The sequence below is a fragment of the Macrobrachium nipponense genome, chromosome 4, assembly GCF_015104395.2.
Source record: "Macrobrachium nipponense isolate FS-2020 chromosome 4, ASM1510439v2, whole genome shotgun sequence".
Classification (NCBI taxonomy): domain Eukaryota; kingdom Metazoa; phylum Arthropoda; class Malacostraca; order Decapoda; family Palaemonidae; genus Macrobrachium; species Macrobrachium nipponense.
In genome coordinates this window covers 29628224-29649663 of record NC_061100.1, presented here as the reverse complement: position 1 = coordinate 29649663, position 21440 = coordinate 29628224, and the positions used below count along the sequence as shown (strand labels likewise).

At 41.4% G+C, this 21440-nt stretch overlaps 1 protein-coding gene across 2 annotated transcripts in view; it reads left to right on the top strand.

Moving 5' to 3' along the window:
* The window catches only part of LOC135210835 (zinc finger protein 501-like), a 46590-nt gene that overhangs the window by 17927 nt on the left and 7223 nt on the right, over positions 1–21440 (top strand). Inside the window, exon 1 of one of the 2 annotated variants that reach the window (XM_064243711.1) lies at positions 13133–13260. The exons of the other annotated variant lie outside the window; for it this stretch is intronic. The gene's annotated coding sequence lies outside the window, so the exon portion shown is untranslated. Of the gene's footprint in view, positions 1–13132; positions 13261–21440 lie in introns of those variants that run through there. 2 annotated transcript variants of the gene reach the window in all.

Sequence of the window (21440 nt, the reverse complement as noted above, 5' to 3'; positions counted from 1 at the left end):
TCTGTCTGATTCGGAAAGTGATCAGTCGAGCGCTGGTCACTCCCAATCTCAGAATGATCCTGGTGGCTCCCAAACGACCACAAGCCGTTTGGTATCCGGACCTGCTGGCTCTTCTTGCGGACGCACCGAGAGAGCTACCCACTTGGCACAACCTTCTAGCCCAGCCACACGTAGAACGGTACCACCAAGCAGTCCAGTCCCTTCAACTTCACGGCTGGCTGTTATCCACCATCTCTTGCGAACGAGAGGCTTTTCTCGTAGCGCAGCAACAGAGATGGCTGGACACGTCCGACAGTCCTCTGCAGCTGTGTACCAGGGGAAGTGGGCCGTCTTCTGTGGTTGGTGTCGTAGACAGGGTCTGTCTCCTCTCAGAGCCACTCTTCAGCAGGTAGCGGATTTCCTCGTGTTTCTTCGCCGAGAGAAGCTCCTCTCAGTACCCACAGTTAAGGGATATAGAGCCGCCCTGGCTCTCGTCCTAAAACTGAGGGGACTGGACATCTCGAATTCGTTCGAGATATCCTTGCTAATGAGGAGCTTCGAAAGGTCTTGCCCACCCAGGGAACTCAGGCCCCCTGCGTGGGATGTGACTCTCGTACTTAGGAGTTTGACTCGAAGACCCTTCGAGCCCCTCCGAGAGTCGTCAGACAGGGATCTGACCCTCAAGACCCTCTTCTTGCTGGCCCTGGCATCGGCGAAGAGAGTAGGGGAACTACATGGCCTTTCTTATGATGTTAAACATACCAGAGGCTGGGGATCTGTGACGCTCGATTTCGTCCCGAACTTCGTAGCTAAGACTCAGAATCCGTCGATCCCTGATGACAGGTTCGAGTCTTTCACGATCCCCTCCCTCCTGGACTTCACCGATAATGATGCGGATGAGATGCTGCTTTGTCCTGTGAGGGCGCTACGGCGCTATCTGAAGAGAACTCGACATCTCAGCCTGAGTGTCGACGCCTCTTCGTTAGCACTGGGGTTACCAAGAAAGAAGTCTCCAAGAACACGCTTTCTTTCTGGCTGCATGAGGTGATCAGGAGAGCGTACGAAGCTGATGGTAGCGACGACATCCGTACGCTCCGTCCGAGAGCCCACGAAGTCAGAGGTATCGGACCCTCCTTAGCGTTCCGTAAGAACTTCTCCGTGGCGCAGGTCCTGAAGGCAGGCGTCTGGGCCAACCAGACTACCTTCACGTCCTTCTACCTTCGGGATATTGCCCACAAGTCCTTGGATACTTTTTTCCTTGGGACCTGTGGTGGCTGCTCAACACGTTGTGTAAGCTTACCCAGCACCCGAGCAGGCGAGAAACAGCAATCGATTCCTGGTATGGACTGGGAGAATGCAATGCCGTGAATGAGAGAGTGACTGGCTTCTCTTCACCATCTTTTTCTACCTCTACCTGTGGGCAGAGGGATACGGTCGTTACCTTGCTGGAAGGGAGTCAGATGCAGGTAAGCTATTCAACAGAGCTCCATCCTACCTCTTTAACTAGAGATAGGAGTAAATATCCACCACTTTCTCCAACAAGGGGGAGAAAGTGGATGCCGACATGAGACAAACCCATTACTTTACATTTGCTCATGTAAAGGAAAAAGTTCTTACAATGCTGGTACAAAGAGATACGCTTGCCTCTCTCTTAGTACTCGGCCCAGAGGTCTGACCATTGATCCTGCGGTGCACACCCCGATCAATCGGACAGAGGCTTGGATCCCTCCCTCGCTCTTACGACCAGGGAGGCATTCCAGGGATGGACGAACACCAGTCTGTTCATCAAAAAGACTCAGATTCCTCCCACCAAGAAGTGAGTCTTCCTATTGTTAAAGGACCGAGGGTTTGTATTACGTATCGGAACAAATGACAATTTGTCGAAAATTGCATTTTTCCTAACTATACAAACCTGAGGTCCTTTAACATATAGTCCCTCCTCATGCCACCCCTCACTCTGCGTATTTTGCATGGGCCAAAAGCAAAAGTGATTTGTTTACCTCCCAGTCGCGCGGCGCGCGACGATCGGACAAGCAGTTAACTACCGTTCTCCCTTGTTCGAAGCTTACGACCGTTCCAGCTGCCGCTAGCTACTTCCTATTGTTAAGGACCTCAGGTTTGTATAGTTAGGAAAAATGCAATTTTCGACAAATTGTCATTTCTGAAGGAGAAGTTCTCTATGGAGACTTCGGCCTCAGTCCTTGCGGCTTTGCGACAAGGAGATTGGATGGTGTCTCTGGATCTCCAGGACGCTTATTTTCACGTCCCGATTCACCCTTCTTCAAAGAAGTACCTCCGTTTCATGACGGGGGGAAGGATCTTTCAGTTCAGGGCCTTGTGTTTCGGCCTGTCCACAGCTCCTCAGGTCTTCACAAGCCTGATGAAGAATGTGGCGAGGTTTCTTCACCTCAAAGGCGTAAATATCTCTCTGTATCTGGACGACTGGCTCATCAGGGTCAGATCAGAGAGACAGTGTTTGGAGGACCTTACTTTGACCCTAAACCTGATAAAGTCGTTGGGACTACTCGTGAACCTCGAGAAGTCGCAGCTGATCCCCAGACAGAACTTAGTCTATCTGGGGATTCAGATGGATTCTCGGGGTTTTCGAGTATTTCCTTCGCAAGAGAGACTCGCGAGAGGCTTGGAGAAAGTCTCTCTTCTTAGGGAAAGAACGTACTTCGGCGAGGGAATGGTTAAGCCTTCTAGGGACCCTTTCCTCGCTCGAACAGTTCTTTCCTCTAGGAAGACTTCATCTTCGTCCTCTTCAGTTCTTCCTAAGGAGATCATGGAATTGGAAGACGGGACTTCTCTCCGACAGTTTTCTCCTTCCAGTGGAAATGAAACCCCACTTGGAATGGTGGTTGTCCCCTTTGAAAGAGAACAAGGGAATCTCTCTGGAGGTTCCGAACCCAAGCCGAGTGTTGTATTCCGACGCATCGGAGAAGGGTTGGGGAGCAACGCTAGGAGCGAGAGAAGTGTCAGGCACCTGGAAGGCAGCTCAGGTGTCCTGGCACATAAATTGCAAAGAACTTTTAGCAGTACACTTGGCTCTAAAGTTCTTCGAACCGTTTGTGACGAACAGTGTAGTCCAAGTGAACGTGGACAACACTACCGCTCTTTCCTACATTCAGAAACAAGGAGGGACACACTCCTTTTTCCTTTACGAAATAGCAAGAGATCTGCTACTTTGGACCTCCCAGAGGAACATCTCCCTCCTAACGAGATTTGTTCAGGGAACAAGGAACGTCAGGGCAGACAGGCTGAGCAGGAGAAGCCAGGTCCTTCACACAGAGTGGACCCTCCACTCAGAAGTGTGTCAGAGTCTCTGGTCTCTTTGGGGCACTCCTCATGTGGACCTGTGCGCCACATTCCTATCCAAAAGACTGGAAGTCTTTTGCTCAGTGGTAGAAGACCCAAGAGCTCTCGTTGTCGACACCTTCCTGCTAGATTGGTCTCATGTAGACGTATACGCTTTTACCCCTTTCAAGATTCAGGGACAAGTACTGAAAAAGTTCGTAGCGTCGAACGGAACAAGAATGACCCTGATAGCCCCCTTTTGGCCAGCACAGGATTGGTTCACAGAGGTGGTGGAGTGGACAGTAGACTTCCCCAGATCCCTTCCAAGAAGGATGGATCTTCTCAGACAGCCACACTTCGAGAGGTATCATCAAAACCTCCCCGCTCTCGCTCTGACTGCCTTTCGACTATCGAAAGACTTGTCAGAGCGAGAGGGTTTTCTCGCAAGGCTGCAAGCGCTATCGCTAGAGCCCGCAGAGCTTCCACTAGAAGAGTCTATCAGTCTAAGTGGGAGGTTTTTAGAAGGTGGTGTAAGTCGAAGAAGTTGTCCTCCTCCAGCACCTCTGTGACCGAAATCGCTGATTTCCTTTTGTTCCTGAGAGAGGACTCTCACTTTTCTGTATCTACAATAAAAGGATACAGAAGCATGCTGTCGGCAGTCTTCAGAAATAGAGGCCTAGAGCTTGCTGATAATAAAGATCTACACGATCTTATAAGATCTTTTGAGACTACAAAGTCTAGAGAACCAGCTCCTCCTAGCTGGAACCTTGATGTGGTCCTCAAGTTCCTTTCATCTGAGAGTTTCGAGCCTCCTCATTTAGCTTCGTTTCGTGATTTAACAAGGAAATGCTTGTTTCTCTTATCACTAGCTACAGCCAAAAGAATTAGTGAGCTTCATGCCCTAGAAGATGAAGTCGGATTCAACAGAGACTCGGCCATCTGCTCGTTTAGAACACTATTTCTAGCCAAAAACGAAAACCCCTCGAATCCCTGGCCCAAGAGATTCGAGGTGAAAGGCTTATCTCGTTGGTAGAGAAGCAGAAAGGTCTCTTTGCCCTGTAAGAGCGCTAAAATTCTACTTACAGAGGAAGAAACAAATGGGAGGCTCTAGACAAGGTCTTTGGTGCTCGATTAAAGACCCCATAAGACCTATGTCAAAGAATGCGCTAGCTTTCTTTGTAAGAAACGTCATTACAGATGCTCACAAGATCTGTCCTGACGACTCTTTTCGACTCTTAAGAGTGAAAGCTCATGAGGTAAGAGCAGTGGCGACGTCTCTCGCTTTTCAAAAGAATATGTCGCTAAAGAAAATCCTTGAAGCGACATATTGGAGGTGCAACTCGGTATTTGCATCTCACTACCTGAAAGACGTTTGTGTGACCTACGAGAAATTTTTTTTTCTGGGTCCATTCGTGCCTGCGGATACGATCCTGGGTACAGGAACTAACACCAATCCTTAACTTTGTGCATACCTTCTACTAGATATGTTCTAGATTTTCTGCTGACAAAGAGGGCTCGATGCTGCACTGGCGGCCAGTCACTGTTGTTCAGTAAGGAACTCTTGTGATATCTTTTTGGAGGAGTATGGTAAAAAATTTTTTTTGTAAATTTATGTATGTGTGCGTATTGTGTTTTCGAGTTATGGTTGTTGTGATGAGTTTGGGGATAACTCAGAACAATCTTTTCTACTAACATGGTGGTTAGGATCAGGTGGTCGGGATTGGTTGTGTGCTCCTTCATAAGGTGTATTGTCATAGAAGTGGTTCAGTACCCATTGACAAAGTCCTTTCAGGCTCTGCCGAGTAAGCGGATCATACCCCATCGGCAGACCCACAAGAACTCTTGGCCATAGATCACATATCTCGCTAAAGTTTCTTGAGGTGATGCAGACTCCCAGGCAACAGCCACGAAGTCTACCACCTATCAGGTAGGAACCAAGGTTTTTCTTTTATACCTACAACTAATGTTGTTTACCTGTCTATTCCATATTAGCTGTCTCTGACCCTCCACCAAAGGGTGCCTATCAGCTAAGTATATATCTGACAGGTAAGTTGATTGTATGAAAATGATATTGTTATGATACAATAAAGTTTCATACATACTTACCTGGCAGATATATACTTAGCTAAGACTCCGTTGTCCCCGACAGAAATTCAAATTTCGCGCCACTGGGTGGGAGGACTAGGAACCATTCCCGTTTTCTATCATATTTTCTCTCTTCCACCTGTCTCCTGCGGGGAGGCTGGGTGGGCCATTAATCGTATATATCTGCCAGGTAAGTATGTATGAAACTTTATTGTATCATAACAATATCATTTTTTGGGATTGTTCACGCTGATTGTACATGGTCCACTCTGTACCTTGCGGTTTTTTACCCTAACGCGTCCTGACACCGGAGATGGGCATCAGTCGTGACTTGTTGTTGGTGACAGACGAAGCTAAAGACCTCTACTCTCCTTTCGAAGTAAGTATTTTATCCAAAGTTAGAAATTAAGGCCAAATTTAAAGCATTAAACCAAGGGTAGTGAAAAGGGTGGCCAACGCAGTGCAAATCTCACCAAAACGCTTTCGAAATTTTTACTTACACTCAAATATCTTAGAAGATTGACGCCATCTCGATGTTTGTGGAGTCGCTTGTGTCAACAAACTTCCCATTTCCTGTGATAAATCCGCACACCACATGTACCCATGGATGCTGGGGCACTTTCATCACAACAATCGGAACACGGTCATTGGGCACAACGTTTTTAGGTAAACAACTGTTTTGGTAGAAGACGACGACGAAGCGTGCACTTGATAATTATTTAAATAAATAGTAAAACGTCAATATTTTACATATTTATGATGATTAATTTGAAAATATTAGTTATTGAAAAAGTAACTCGATTCTGACTCAAATTTAAGTCATTATTTTTCGGAATTAGAACGTTCTTTTAAGGCCTGTATTATGACGTCACGATATCTTGCCTTTTGTACCTATTGTAGATGAATTGCTATACTCAACTTTCTTGCAGAACAGTTTACCAGTTATTCATGCAGATTGTTATCAGCTATTCATGTAATTGTTATAATCGTTATGCTCATATATATCTTTATTATTTACTTTTTGGATGTATGAAGATGTTTTACTGCCGGATTACCGCCGTAGTGTGACGCAATCGCTTTCGGTCCCTGGGCCCCTGTCTGTTTTCGCACCATAAGAAATTAATGGGGCCGAATTTACAATGACCAGAAAGTCGTTAAAAGAGGAAAGTTAGCATTGAGGGGCATATGTTTTGATTGAGAAAAATACAAATTTATACAGTAGCTAGCTTGTAAAAAATACTTGATTACTAAAAACTTGATTGACAACTAAGCAGCATACCTACTATGGGTTTCAGAGACAGTGCAAGCACGTTTTTTGGCAATATTTCTGTAACAAACACTCGTATCAGAACGAGATTTTGCTATAGCGTATTACACCCAGTGCCGTGATTTATAAGGGTATCGTAAATCACTAATCGTAAAGAATAACAGCACTTGTCCTTGTACAGAGAGACAAAAACTCCATTATGCAGAAATGGATACGAACATGCGTAAAAAGCTCCACCTACCCTCTCCCCCCACCTCCACCGCCACCCCTGTCCTTCTTCCTTCCTTCACCTTCCTTTCTCTCTCTGTTGCCAATTGGTGTGTCCACTCTCCAAACTGGGTATAAGACTTACACAAAACGTTGAAATTGGTGAAATTAGGCTATGTATTGGGAGTATATATACATAAATATTAAAGCAATTTTATCATTATTGCATTACTATGACAACTAGAATTCATGGAAACGGTTTATAATAATGCATCGGCGTATGTGTGAAGCTCCACTAATGTGGCAACGATGATTTTGCCATTCTTAGCATGCAAACATTAAAGGTTACATTTATTTCTGGCATACAGTTATTTAAAAAAATCTAAATACTAACTCTTTAACGCCGATTGGACGTATTAAACGTCGACGAAAATTGTCTGTCGGGTGTTGATTGGACGTATGGTACGTCGACGAAAAAAGTTGTTTTAAAAATTCGCGGAAAAATAGTTATAGGCCTACTAGGCAAAAACTTTTGAATCACGCGCCTTGGGGGATGCTGGGAGCTCACGGATCAAGGCGTTGTTTTGTTTACAATCGTTACCCAGGCGCGCAAGCGCGAATTTCTTTCTTCTCGGACTAAAAAGCATCAGCGACACATCTCAGAAATTATTTCGTCACTTTGACATACAAAGGTCCCCCCGTATTCGCGTTCTCCGGATTCGCAGACTCACACATTCGCAGATTTTTCTTTGGAACCTATCTAGAAATTATTCGCGGATGGACTCGCCCATTCGCGGAATTTTCCAACGAAAATAATCGGTAATTAGTGTATTTTGATGTTTATTTTCATGACTAAATATATTTTTATGATACAAAAATGATTTACTAATTTTCAAATATTGATTTTGATTAATACTGTATTAGTAAGTTTAATAAGTTTAAATGATATCACATAATAAAAATAATTCTCTCTCTCTCTCTCTCTCTCTCTCTCTCTCTCTCTCTACTACAAAGATGTATGTTTTTTTGTATGATAAATAAATGATTTACTATTTTCAAATATTAATATTAATTTATACAGCAATAATATCAATTCATTAAAGAAATTACCATAGTGAATTAGTAAGATTTTAGCTTATAAATTAAAAAAATTATGGAAGGATGAAGGAAATCCCAGTCTTCTTTCTCTAACTCCAGGTACTAAAACTGTCAGATATACTATCAAGTTAAGTGACAGGAGGGGGAAGGAGCTGTTTTGTTGCTGCCACCAAGTGCTCATGAAATTCCCCCCCCCCCCCTCTCTCTCTCTCTCTCTCTCTCTCTCTCTCTCTCTCTCTCATCTCTCTCTCTCTCTCTCTATTTCTCTCTCTCTCTCTCTCATTTACTGAGACTCAAGATTTTTTATAGTACTTGTACTATTTGTTTTTAATACTTTCAAATAATAATAATAATAATAATAATAAATGTAATTACAAATTCATATTATGTGATAGTATTTTAAAGAAATACAATACTAATCTATCCATGTCACTTTAATTAAGGTTATATCTCTCTCTCTCTCTCTTTTGCCACACAAGATAATGTGTCATAGTGGTAACTCCCTCTCTCTTTCGCTGGAAGCGTTATAAGTATTTTTTGAGAGAACAGAGAGAGATGAACTCTCTCTCTCTCTCTCTCTCTCTCTCTCCTCTCTCTCTCTCTTTTACCGAGATGAAAGAATTTTTATGGTACTAGTATGTAAAATTTTTATTGATAATTTCAGTTATTTAATAATAATAATAATAATAAGTAATAATAATAATAATAATAATAATAATAATAATAATAAAACTGTAATTATTTACAAATTCATAATGGGAAGTAGTTTTAGTTTTAAAGATGAAAATGACCTTTCCATTTCACTTGTAAGGATAACTCCTCTTTCTTACTGAGATGAGAGCATTTTTATGGTAGAAGCACGTGTTTGTTTTATTTTCTAATAATAATAATAATAATAATAATAATAGAAGTAGTAATAATACGATAACTAATTTCAAATAAAAATTCTTCCCTTTGCCTTTTTCTGTATCAGTTTCCCTACCTCACAACTCCAGTGACGCTCGGAGCTGGGAAAGTAACAATGCCATACATGTCAACGAATTTAATGGTTTTAGTATCTCTCTCTCTCTCTCTCTCTCTCTCTCTCTCTCTCTCTCTCTCTCTCTCTCTTACTGAGATGAGATCATTTTCATGGACATGTATGTAATAAGTTTATCATTAATATTTTCCAATATAATACTATAACTGTTAAGTACAAAATTCATATGTGAGTATTTTAAATACAATAATCATTCCATTTCTCGCTTTTAAATACTGTAAGGACAACTCTCTCTCTCTCTCTCTCATTTACTGAGACTCGAGATTTTTTTATAGTACTTGTACTATTTGTTTTAATACTTTCAAATAATAATAATAATAATAATAATAATAATAAATAATAATAACTGTAATTCAAAAATTCATTTATGTGTAGTATTTTAAAAGAAATACAATACTATCTATCCATGTCACTTTTAATTAAGGTTAACTCTCTCTCTCTCTCTCTCTCTCTCTTTTGCCCACACAAGATATGTGTCATAGTGGTAACTCCCCCTCCTCTCTTTCGCTGGAAGCGTTATAATTATTTTTTTGAGAGAACAGAGAGATGAACTCTCTCTCTCTCTCTCTCTCTCTCTCTCTCTCTCTCTCTCTCTCTCTCTCTCTCTCTTTACCGAGTGAAAGAATTTTATGGTACTAGTATGTAAAATGTTTATTGATAATTTCAGTTATTTAATAATAATAATAATAATAATAATAATAATAATAATAATAATAATAATAAAACTGTAATTACAAAATTCATAATGGTAGTGTTTTAAAGAGATGAAAATGACCTTTCCATTTCACTTGTAAGGATAACTCCTCTTTCTTACTGAGATGAAAGAATTTTTATGGTAGATGCACGTGTTTATTTTATTTTCAAATAATAATAATAATAATAATAATAGAAGTAGTAATAATACGATAACTAATTTCAAATGAAAATTCTTCCCTTCGCCTTTTTCTGTATCAGTTTCCCTACCTCACAACTCCAGTGACGCTCGGAGCTGGGAAAGTAACAATGCCATACAATGGTCAACGAATTTAATGGTTTTATGTAATCTCTCTCTCTCTCTCTCTCTCTCTCTCTCTCTCTCTCTTACTGAGATGAGATCATTTTCATGGACATGTATGTAATAAGTTTATCATTAATATTTTCCAATAATAATACTATAACTGTAAGTACAAAATTCATATGTGAGTATTTTAAAATACATAATCATTCCATTTCTCGCTTTTAAATACTGTAAGGACAACTCTCTCTCTTCTCTCTCTTCTCTCTCTCTCTCTCTCTCTCTCTCTCTCTCTCTCTCTCTCTCTCCTTTAAGGCTAATAATGTTTAGGATTACTTTGAAATTATATTAATACAATCTCTAAGATTAATACAGTAATATGATAATAATTTAAGGTAAATTTGATGCAGGATGTTACATAAGGTATACATTTGGTGTTTCTATTTCTTCCTTCTTTTATCTCTCTCGCTCTCAGCAAAAGAATTGATAGACAGACAAACATAATTGCACAGTCCTCTCTTTCTCTCTTCTCTGGAGAAATATATGTATTTATGGGAGGGGAAAAAAAGTTGCCTACAGACGTTCATTTCAATCTATTGAAATCGTAAGGAGTTATTCTCTCTCTCTCTCTCTCTCTCTCTCTCTCTCTCTCTCTCTCTCTCTCTGCTATTGGCTGTTTATATATTCCTAATGGTAAAATGTTTAAGATGACTTTAAAATGATATTAATAATACCAATTCAATGGTATATTTGATGTAGGATAATACTTTAAGTAGACATTTGGTATTTGTGATTTCACATACAATTGTAAAAAGAAAATGGATGTCTCAAATAGTAACAGTATGAAAGAAAACGTGCATGACTGAATACTTATGGGGGGACTGAATTATTTTCACATACGTAACTGAGTCATGCAGTACGTACATAGTATGTATTTATGTATAACCATAAAATGTAAGATTTACTTTAAAACAATATTAATATTTCAAAGATTAATATGAACCATAATTGGATATTTTATGTATATTTGATGAAGGATGGTCTTTTTAGGGATACTTTGGTGTTTGCATGCTCAGGATAGGAGTTTATGAGCATTTTTAGAGGGGGGTTCCAAACATTCGCGGATTCTAACTATTCGGGGGGGGGGGGGCGTGGTGTCTGGTACGCATCCCCCGTGAATACGGGGGGACCACTGTAATTTTATCATCATTTTATATTAGTCGTGACATGGAGTATTAAATATGAAAATGTGTGCAATTTCATGTAGAATACAACAAAAACAACTCATGGTTGTAGCTTTTATCAGTTTTGAAATATTTTCATATAAATAACAATAAGTGCCAAAATTTCAACCTTCGGTCAACTTTGACTCTACCAAAATGGTCGAAAAATGCAATTGTAAGCTAAAACTCTCATATTCTAGTAATATTCAATAATTTACCTTCATTTTGCAACAAATTGGAAGTCTAGCACAATATTTTGATTTATGGTGAATTTATGAAAAAAACTTTTTCCTTACGTCGGCGCGGTAACTTCCGAAAAAATCATAAATTTTTTTGCCCAATTGTCGTAATGTTTGTACCATTTTAAATTAGCCGTTACATAAAGTTTTATATATGGAAATGTGTGCAATTTTATGTAGAATACAAATAAAAACAACCCATGGTTGTAGCTTTTATCAGTTTTGAAATATTTTCATATAAATAACGATAAGTGCCAAAATATCAACCTTCGGTCAACTTTGACTCGACTGAAATGGTCAAAGTTAAGCTAAAACTCTTACATTCTAGTAATATTTAATCATTTACCTTTATTTTGCAACAAATTGCAAGTCTCTAGCACAACATTTCGATTTATGGTGAATTTATAAAAAAAAAAAATTTCCTTATGTCCGCGCGGTAACTCTTCCGAAAAAATTCGAAATTTTTTTGTCCGATTGTCGTAATATTTGTACCATTTTAAATTAGCCGTTACATAAAGTTTTATATATGAAAATGTACGCAATTTCATGTAGAATACAACTAAAAACAACCTATGGTTGTAGCTTTTATCAGTTTTGAAATATTTTCATATAAGTAACGATAAGTGCCAAAATTTCAACCTTCGGTCAACTTTGACTTGACCGAAATGGTCAAAAAACGCAATTGTAAGCTAAAACTATTACATTTTAGTAATATTCAATCATTTACCTTTATTTTGCAACAAATTGGAAGTCTCTAGCACAGTATTTCGATTTATGGTGAATTTATGAAATAAACTTTTTCCATATGTCCACGCGGTAACTCTTCCGAAAAAATCATAAATTTATTCGTCCGATTGTCGTAATGTTTGTACCATTTTAAATTAGCCGTTACATAAAGTTTTATATATGAAAATGTGCGCAATTTCATGTAGAATACAACTAAAAACAACCCATGGTTGTAGCTTTTATCAGTTTTGAAATACAACCTTGATAATTTTGCAATGTGTTATGTACCAAAATGATCGCAATTTAGTGTAAAATACAACGAAAAAAATAAACTTGTTAGCTTTAACCGTTTTGCTCACAGTGCGATTTGTATACAATTATATATGAAAAATTTTTTTGCACAGTCATATATCTCAATATTTATATATGATAATGATATTTTTTTTTTAATTTTTGATGGTTGCATACTAAACTTCAGGCAATGACAAAAAAAAGGAGCCAAAAATTAACTCCTAATCTTGAAAACTAAGCGTGCTGTGATTAAAAAAGAAAAAAAAAATTTCTGCTTCGGCGCTCACTCGCGAACGGCGCCTGCATACGGGAGACGATTTTTAAAATACCGCTTTGGCGTTTATGGGCTAATATAGACTTGAATCAATGAAAAGTGCTAGCAAAAAAACAAAAATAAAAAAACATTATGATCCACTTATCCATAGTCTGCTCCGCTATGGTTTTCGGCAGCCAGATGTACGACAAGGTTAGAAACATTGGATTGTATCTTACTTTAGAAATATCTGTAATTTTTCATGGTAATTTGGTTGCCAAAAAGGGATAATAGACATAATTAAATAAACATTTTGAAATAACAAAGTAAAGTTGAACTAAATAATGAGTAAAGTAAACAATTAAGGGAATAAAACTTTGCAGTGTCGTTGTCTGCTGCTCGTAATTGTGTTTGTGGAGTGAGCGCTTAGGAACCAGGAACAGCAACGTGGTTCAAGTGCAATGTGGAGTGAATTAAGACCAAAATGTGTCTAATAACAATCAAATGAGCACTGTGGAGTTTCAGTTGTGATGGCAGTAAGGTTAAAACCACCGATTACAAGGTAAAAATGAATTTCAGTTCAAACCATGACCCCGGGAATAACAAGTTTCATACTTTCACTAATATAGGCAACAAAATGTTGTTTTATTGTGCTGATTACAACTGTAATCTTGAGTAAGATCAATAAACGTTATATATATATGCTAACATTGTTCAAATGAGTGCTGGGAAGGCTGGGAAAGATGCTGTCCATCCGTGTAGACCCATCCAGCCACACGCTCGCCGCCATATTGGATTTCAAAACTGCCTTGAAAACATATTCTACGAAGAGCGTCACATGCTTATTTTAGTTCGTATGGGGCTTTCATTTATCACATTATGTTTATGAAACTTCAGTCTTTTGAATGGTATGCTTAGAGTTGTTATTGTATTCTAGTTTCACCAATTAAATATCGAGTGAATAAGACCCAGCCAGCGTGATGATGGTGGATCGTCAGTGATTGTTTACCCTATTTTCTCCCAAGTTAGAAATTGTGGTAATATTTTTAGATTTAAACAGAAGGTAATGAAAAGTGTGGCCAACGCAGTGCACGCTACCCCCATGACGCTTTCGAAATTTTTACTTACAATTAAAAAAGTTTAGAAGATTGACACCATCTCGATGTTTGCGCAGTCGCTTGTGTCAACAAACTTCCCATTTCCTCTGCTAAATCTGCACACCACTTGTACTCATAGACGCTGGGGCACTTTCATTACAACAATTGTAAACACAACTTCCAACCATTACTTATCCAAGGGAACTACGGCATTCTTTGCGGCGTTTTGTGCTCTTCAATAGTTTATCAGTGTTGTCAATTGGTATATGTTTACCCTCCAAACTGTGTATAAGACTTACACAAAACCTGGGAAATAAGTGAAATTAGCATATCTATTCGTAGTATATATACATATTACAGCAATTTTATCATTACTGCATTAATATGACAACTAGAATTCATGGAAACAGTTTGTAAATGCATCGGCGTATTTGTGAAGCTCCACTAGATTGGCAATGATGAGTCATTTTTTGTCGCGTCGTCTGCTCGTAAGTACATCAGAAATATTTGTAATTTTTCTGGGTTAATTTGGTTGCTAAAAAGGGATAATAGACATGAATTAAATAAACATTTTGAAGTAAAGTTAAACTAACTAATGAGTAAAGTAAACAATTAAGGGAATAAAGCTTTGCACCTCATAAACAGTGTAGTCGTCTTCTGCTCGTAACTGTGTTTGTGGAGTGAGCGCTTAGGTACCAGGAACAGCAACGTGGTTCAAGTGGAATTTAGAGTGAATTAAGACCAAAACGTGTATAATAACAATCAAATAAGCACTGTGGAGTTTCAGTTGTGATGGCAGTAAAGATAAAACCACCGATTACCAGGTAAAAATGAATTTCAGTTCAAACCATAACCTCGGGAATAAGAAGTTTCATACTTTCACTAATATAGGCAAAAAAATGTTGTTTTATTGTGCTGATTACAACTGCTATCTTGAGTAAGATCAATAAACGTTACATATATACACTAACATTGTTCAAATGAGTGCTAGGAAAGATGGTGGATTGTCTGTGGTTAGAATGGCCAGTCACATGGTTGCCACCATATTGGATTTCAAAACTCCCTTGAAAACATTTTACGAAGAGCTCATGCTTATTTTAGTATGTATGGGGCTTTCATATATATGTATCACATTATGTTGACGAAACTTCAATCTTTTGAATGGTATGCTTAAAGATGTAATTGTATTCTTGTTTTACCAATTAAATATTGAGTGAATAAGACTGATCCATGCGATGACGATGGATCCACTGGGGTGTTTCCCTCTAGTACAAACTTGTTTGAGGATTACAGTAAAAACTTAAATAAGACTGTAAATATCATATAAAGATAATGACCCCCAAGATATGGTGTGAATTTTTCCTTATGACTTTATTACTGGTCACCATAAATTATTGTGACTTTATTTCCTGTGACTTTTTTCCTAGCCAAAATTGTGACTATCTTTCCCTGTGACTTAATAACTGGTCACCACTAAGCCTACCCATAGCCGAGGCAGGAAAAAGGGATTTTGACAAAGGAAAAATCTATTTCTGGGCAAGGGCCTGTGTTGCCCAGTGAAATGTCCCTTAGCACACATTTCTAAGGTAAATTATTGCTAACATACCAGAGAAAAAAGCTAATATGGAAATGCCAGAATACTCTGGCTCGCTCACCTTATTTAAAGGTGTCGGTATGGTTTCTGGGGCGAGTGAAACCACTACCAGGGGTCCTTTGCCATTTAGATTCATCCTCCTTCAAAATCCGTCTACTAGAGAGGAGCCGACCTAAGGCCCACTCCCTGCTACCGTCACTGCTAGCGCCTCTGACGTCATACCTGGAGTAAGCACCCAAGCTTGGGCCAAAAAAAAAAGGGGGGGGGGGGGTACAAGAGAAGGGTGGGATTTCACTGGGCGACACGGGCCCTTGCCCAGAAATAGATTTTTCCTTCGTCAAAATCCCTTTTCTGGGCTCGGCCGTGTTGCTCCGTGAAATAGGTTCCTTCAGCACTATTTCTAAGGTAAAATATTGCTATAATACCAGAGAATTGCTAAATTGGACATGCCAGAATATTCTGGCTCGCTCACCTTTATTAAAAGTTGTCGGTATAGTTCTGGGGCGAGTGAAAACCACTACCACGGCGGCCACAAAAGCTTGGAACAATGGAGTACAAAAGAATATTGTAGGAAAAATAAAAAACAATTAAGGTTAATTGGTATAATCTAAAAATAAAGTTACGAACTAGGTAACAAAGGTACTGAAAACTTAAGAGTAATTACAGTAAACTATGATTAACCTTAAAATTATATACAATATTAAATGTGATTAATCCTAAAATTAAAATACAAGGAAACATCACAATTATGTACAACATGTGGCATCCAAGGTACGACAAAGGCGACATGGTGGCAGAGCCACGGCAAGAATGTCAGTGAGGCAGGTAGAAAGGAGAGATCTAGATTTAAACTACTTACTACTACTTAAGCAGTGTCAGGGGAAACTGTGTTTCCCGCTGCCACTGCTGGAAATTTAAGTGCTTCTAAGGACTTGAGGTAATGGCGTTTAAATACTGTCGGAGATTTCCAGCCTGTATACTTTTTCAGATCATCAAAATTCATATGCTGAAAGTAGTTAACAGAGGTAGCCACTGCCCTAATGTCATGTACACGAGGGAAAGACTCTGGGTTGGCTTGTTTAATGAAATATAATATTTGTTGCCTGATTCCTTTTAAGGAAATAGTGCCACCTTTTTCCCTCATAAATAAAGAGCCTGAAGATCTTAGGGCCGTCCTATTTAGGTATGCTCTTAGGGCAGTAACTGGGCATAAGGATGGGTCCTGTGGAAGTAGGAAAATTTTCCACGGGGCCCACCTATCTAGTGGGTCCTCATTTTTAGCTAGAAATTGTCGATCTGGAGAAAGTAATACTTCTCCTAAAGGGAGAAACTCTATATGACCAGAGTCTCTAGATAGAGCCGAAAGTTCAGATACCCTGGCTCCTGAAGCTAGACTTAAAAGGAATAATGTTTTCCTCAGGAGGGGTAAAAAGTCACATGATTCATTGTCAGTGTTTGAGGCCAGTTTGAGAACATCATTTAAGAACCATGACACAGACTTAGGCCTCTCTGATGGCCTGAGTTTAGCACAGGCCCTGGGGATAGATGAAAAATAAAGTCTGTTAGGTCTATTTTGAAACCAAACTGGAAGATTTTCTTGAGTGCAGATTTAGTAGTAGTGATAGTACTTGCTGCTAAACCTTTTTCGAACAGTGTCCTTAAAAAAGGATATGGCCAGATTGGTTGTCATGGTTTGAGTTTCAGAATTCCTCAGGAATATAGCTACTTTTTTAACTGCTGAGTCATATTGACGTAGGGTTGATTCCCGTTTATCCGATTCTAAGAATAGGATATTTTGAGGGTCGATGTTGTCATCCCTTTTTGCCGCAAACTTCATGAAATCCATAAAGTTAGGGTTTTCTGAATTCCTGAGGAAGCGTACACAGCCTTCGTTTGTACTAGTTGTGATAGCCTGGGATTGGGAATCCATTGAGGTCGGAGTCCCAATTCCAGTAGTAGTGGGAACCAATTGCTCTTGGGCCAATTGGGGGCTACTAGAGCAATGTGTCCCTTGAACGTCCTGAGTTTGTTCAGAACCTTCAAGAGAAGATTCACTGGAGGAAAGATGTAAATCTTCCATTGATTCCAGTCTATAGCCATGGCGTCCGTGGCATAAGCCAGAGGGTCCAGGTTGGGAGCCATGTAGCAAGGGAGTTTGTGGTTCGACTCCGTGGCGAAGAGATCCACCTGAAGCCCTGGGACTTGTTGACAGATCCAGTTGAATGACAGGGACCACTCCAACTCCAGTGGGACTGAGTGAGATAGCGCATCCGCTATTATGTTCCTTGCTCCCGCTAGGTGGGTGGCGGACAGGTGCCATTTGTTCTTGGCTGCCAATGAAAATATGGCTATCATGACATGGTTCACATGGTTTGACTTGGAGCTTCCCCTGTTGATGCAGTGTACTACCACTGCACTGTCCAGCACCAGTTTGATATGAGATTTCTTGGCTGGATGAAGCTTTTTCAGGGTGAGGAACACTGCCATAGCTTCCAGTACATTGATATGAAGCTGGCAGAATGGAAGGGACCAGGTTCCTTGTACCTTCTTGTACTGAGAGTACCCTCCCCAGCCGGTTAGTGACGCATCTGTGTGGATAACTAGTGCCGGCGGAGGGAACTGAAGAGGAATTGTCTTCGACAAATTCTTGACCTCCGTCCAGGGACGGAGGCGTTTGCGTAAGATCGCCGGGACAGTGGATAGTTTGTCTCGGGATCTGTTGTTTGCCCTTGAGTGCCAGACACGGTTTATATCTTTCAGTTTTGCTTTTAACAGAACGTCTGTTATCAAAGCAAATTGGAGAGAGCCTAGGATCCTTTCCTGGTTCCTCCGGGATGTCTGTTTGCACTTGAGAAATTGTCTGGCTGATTTGGCTATTTCTCTCTTCTTCAACGACGGAATTGATAGAGTGTGGGAGTTCAAGTCCCATTGAACGTCTAACCACTGAAAGCGAGGCTCCGGTGTTAGCAGGGACTTGGTCTTGTTTATCTGGAACCCTAGGTGTTCCAGAAACTGGATTACTTTGACCGTTGCTTTGTGGCATTCCTCGATGCTTGTGGCCCAAACGAGCCAATCGTCCAGATAAGCAACTAGCATTATTCCTTGAGACCTGAGTTCTTGAACGACTGTCTCCGCCAGTTTTGTAAATATTCTGGGGGCTACATTGAGCCCGAAAGGCATTACCTTGAAGGAGAATGCTTGGTTCCCTAGCCTGAAGCCTAGGAACGGGCGGAAGTGTCTTGCTACTGGAACATGATAGTATGTGTCTGTAAGATCGATAGAGGTGGTGACGGCTCCATGGGGTAGTAAGGTCCGCACCTGCGAGATGGTCAGCATTCTGAGCTTGTCGCAACAAATGAATAAGTTTAGACGGGACGAGTCTAGAATTATTCTTCGTTTGTTTGAGCCTTTCTTTGGCACGCTGAACAAGCGACCTTGAAACTTTAAATGCTTGACTTTTGACACTACTCCTTTCTGAAGGAGTTCTTGAGCGTACTCTATCAATTCCGCTGTTGGTTGTTGATGGAAGGTTTTGGATGGAGGAGGACCTTTGATCCAGCTCCATCCTAGTCCTTTGGACACAATACTTTGGGCCCATTTGCTGAACCTCCATCTGTGGCGAAAGAGGAACAGTCTCCCTCCTACCTGAGGATTCTCACTGGCTCGGGGAAGGGCGTGTCCCGTGCCCTCCTCGTAAGTGCTTACCTCGGCTGGATGCTCTTCCACTCCCTCTCTGGCGGAAGGCACCTCTAGCTCTGCTACCCCTGCCAAACCTATTGAATGGCTGAAAGGACTGGCTTTCAAACACTGGGTTGAAAGCCGGGCAAACAGCATAGGAGGTTGAAGCCTGCGCGTGCTGTGGTTGCGCCACCAGCACAAACTGTTGTTATGGCTGTGCCTTGGAGGTGGACGGTTGCGGTACTTGTGATACCGGAACCGTCTGCATTACTGCCTCTTGCTGGTCAATCCCCAACGAACCTTCAGACTCTGGTTGAGTCTGGTTACCTCGCAGTGATCTGAGTTCACTACCGACTCTGGGTAGAGATCAGCACCCCAGATGGAAGCAGCTAATAGCTTATTGGGCTTGTGTCGGATGGTGGCCTCCGCCAGGACATGTTTCCGACAATTCCGTCTAGCTATGACGAATCATATAAGTCACATTGCATTGTATGCAATTGTGACTTTGCTATGATTTTGAATAGCGGCTCTTCTCCGTAGATCAGAGCCAATACCTCCGTCATACTAAAGTATTGAGGGACCTGGACAATCTCATTCGGGCGTCGAATTCAGCCTGGATGAGGCTGTCCGGAAGCCTGGGTAGTCTCTCGCTAAACTGCGAAATGGCACAGTCTGGTTTGAGTTTCCCGACCGAAAAGGTGGCTGGGAGATCTAACCATAGATCGTCTGTTCTGGGGAGCAGGAGGGATGTAGGTTCCGTCTCCCGGAGCTGTGGCATTGGCTCATCTTTCATTGCGGCCTGTATAGTGAGCTCAGCTACCTTCGAAGTGAACGGGATGGGCGTTTCCGCGTCCACTGTGAAAATCGTGAAGGCACTTTTAAAGGCTTGGACCTTGGTGTTATTGCATTGCCACTCCTCCAGGCTCCTAAGCCATTCACGTTGAGCTTGATCCCGGAGAGGATGACCGTCTCCTTCGGGATCTTGTCCTCTCTCCTCATCGCTGCTTCTGTAAGGCGGGCATAGCCGATGAAGGGGGGTTGCAGATCTGCCGGATGGAACTCGAAGTCCTCAAGCCTTTGAGTTCCACAGCCCTCCAACGTCAGCATCCTGTCCTTGAAGGGAGCGTGGGAAGAAATCCTCCTGGGATTACTTGCCGTGAAGGTAGGGAGAGTACGTGAGTCCGGCATGGTTTGGACTACCATGCTGGGCTGTGCAAGACCTGTCGTGGGATTCTCTCGGAGACCTGCAATGAGGTTCTCCTGAGTAACTAGTCTCTCCGAAATGGCTCGGATTGACTGGCCTGACTCCTCCAAAGAAGACGAGATCTGAGAAAACATCTCTTGGAACTTGTTTTGGACCAAGTTCCCGACCAGACTACCCATCTGCTGCATAATATTGGCCGAAATATTTGCAGTGAAGGTGTCTGGGTCGAAAGGTGAAGGTTCCACCTTTTCTTTGGGTGTCCTAGGACGGGTTCCTGTAGAGGTTGAAGGCTCAGGGTTGGAGAAGAGCTGAGCCTTGTCCCTAGAAGACTTGGACTTGGAACCCTTCGAGTACGAAGTCATTCTAGCCTTCTCCACTCCGGGATGGTGAGCCGAAGATTTCTGAGTGCTACTAGAACCTGACTTCTTAGACAGTGTCTTTTGAAGCGATTTAAAGTCACGCTTACCTTTGACTTTAGGGATCACCTGGGCGGACTTCGGTCTGACCGACTGCCCATCCCCGGTGAATCCCTGAAAAGAAGTAGAAGAAGTAGGGCAAGAAGCTGTAGATGGGCTCAAGGGAAGACCTTGAGCCCCTACTAAACCTGCCTCACTTACATCCCTACCTGCGGCGTCTACCGTCATGGGCGCGAGGTTGAGATCAAGCGCTGTTACTTCTTGCAGGACCTACTGATTCGCTGGTTCCTCCGAAGCCAGTGTGACCTGCTCTTGTATGGTGGCGATCAGAGGAGCCGCCGCCTGTGGGTCCACATAGGAGGCTGGCTTTCCGCCAGGGAAGATGAGGGTGGCCATCTCCTTGGACAAAATGTAGGGTTGACCTTTGGTGACATTTTGTCCAAAGCCACCAACCCAGGCCTTCAAAGTGGTCAAAGCGGCGTCCCTAACCGCTTGGGCACCCTGAAAGAGAGGGTTAGTATTAATACTCAAGGCTACTTTAGATTAACTTAAAATATAAATGCTAATTGATATATCACGAATTATATTGGTCAATGAATTAAATATGACAAGGTTTAGCATCCGGAGGCCTACTTACCCCGGAGGAGACCTGATCCACTAACTTGTAGCAGATCGTGCAGCTCTCGTGGTGCCAAACCAATGAATCACTGTACCGGATCGCACAGGTAGCGTGGGTCCGGCAAACCTCGTGCC